Here is a 1,830-nt window from a genome sequence, read left to right as displayed (position 1 = left end):
TCTCAAACCCGCAGGCTCAGGCAATCCACTCACCTCAGCCTCCCAAAGTGTTGGGATTACAGGCTGAGCCACCGAGCCCGGCGTAATTTTTTATTTATTATAGAGACAGGTCTCTCCAAGTTGTCTGGGCTGGTCACGAACTGAGGGCTTGGGCAATCCATTCGCCTCGGCCTCCCAAAGTGCTAGAATTACAGGCTGAGCCACCGAGCCCAGCCCAACGTTTTTTTTTTGTAAATAACAGCTTCATGAGTTTGAGACCAGCCTGGGCAACTTGGTGAAACCTCATCTCTACAATAAATCAAAAGATTAGGTGGGCATGGTGGCGCATGCCTGGATTTCCAGTTACTTGAAAGGCTGAGATAGAAGGATCACCTGAGCCCAGTAGGTTGAGGCTGCGGTGGCCATGAGCATGCCACTGAACTCCAGCCTGGGTGACAGTGAGATTCCAACTCAAAAAATAAAAAAATAAAAATAAAGTAACAGCCTTATTGAGATATAATTCACTTACCATAAAAGTTATCCTTTTATAGTATACAATTCAATGGTTTTGAGTTTGTTTACATAATTGTGCAACCATCACCCCCTACCTAATGGTAGACTATTTTCATTATCCTGAAAGGAGACCCTGTACCTATTAGCAGTCACTCCCCTGTTACCTCCTCCCCTCAGTTCCTGATAAGCACAAATCTAATTTCTATCGCTATAGATTTACCTATTTTGAATATTTTTATATAAATGTAGTCATACAGTATAAATAATTTGTTCTTTCATGAGTGGCTTCTTTCATGTTTTCAATCTTCATTCATGTTGTACCATATATCAGTACTTAATTCCTTTTGATTGCTGAATCATATTACATTGTATAGATATACCACATTTTGTTTATTCACTCATCAGTTGATGAACATTTGGGTTGTTTCCATTTGGTGGCTATTATGAATAATATTGAATAATACTGACCAACTTGTACAATTTCTGTACAAGATTTTATGTAGACATAAAATCAGTATCTACCTGGGAGTGCAATTATTAGTTCATATGGTAACTCTATGTTTACTCTTTTAAAGAACTGCCAAGCTATGGTGCAGTAGCTGCACCATTTTACAATCCCACAAGCAATGAATGAAGGTTTCCGTATATCCGTATCCTCGCCAACACTTGCTGTTGTCTGTCTTTTCTTATTTTAGCCATTCTAGTGATTGTGAAGTGCTATTTTCTGGTAGTTTTTATTTATATTTTATCAATCACTAAAAATGTTGAACATCTTTTCATGCACTTAATGGCTATTTGTATATCTTCTTTGGAGAATGTGAAATCAAATCCTTTCCCTGTTAAAAAAAATAAACTTTATTTTTCAGAACAGGCTTAGAGTTATATGAAAATTGAGAAGATAGAGACTTCCCATTTATTCCATCCAGTTTCCCCTTTTATGAACATCTTACATTAGTATGGTACAATTGTTATGATTAATGAACCAATATTGATATAATATTATTATTAACTAAATTTCATAGTTTTTTCAAACGTTTTAATTTTTACCTAATGTCATTTATTTGTTCCAGGATCCTATGCAGGATACCACATTACATTTAGTTGTCATATCTCCTTGTGCTACTTGGAGCTGTGACAGTTGCTCAAAATTTCCTTGTTTTAGCTGGGCTCGGTGGCTCAGCCTGTAATCCCACGTCTTTGGGAGGCTGAGATGAGTGGATTGCTTGAGCCCGCGGGTTCGAGACCCGCCTGGGCAGCGAGACCTCATCTCTACAATAAATCAAAAAATCAGCTGGGCGTGGTAGCGCATGCCTGTAATTCCAGCTACTTGGAAGGCTG

Source organism: Carlito syrichta, unplaced genomic scaffold (genome assembly GCF_000164805.1).
Source record: "Carlito syrichta isolate Samal-C Ts95f unplaced genomic scaffold, Tarsius_syrichta-2.0.1 Scaffold305222, whole genome shotgun sequence".
Taxonomy (NCBI): Eukaryota; Metazoa; Chordata; class Mammalia; order Primates; family Tarsiidae; genus Carlito; species Carlito syrichta.
This window is presented reverse-complemented; position numbering follows the sequence as displayed.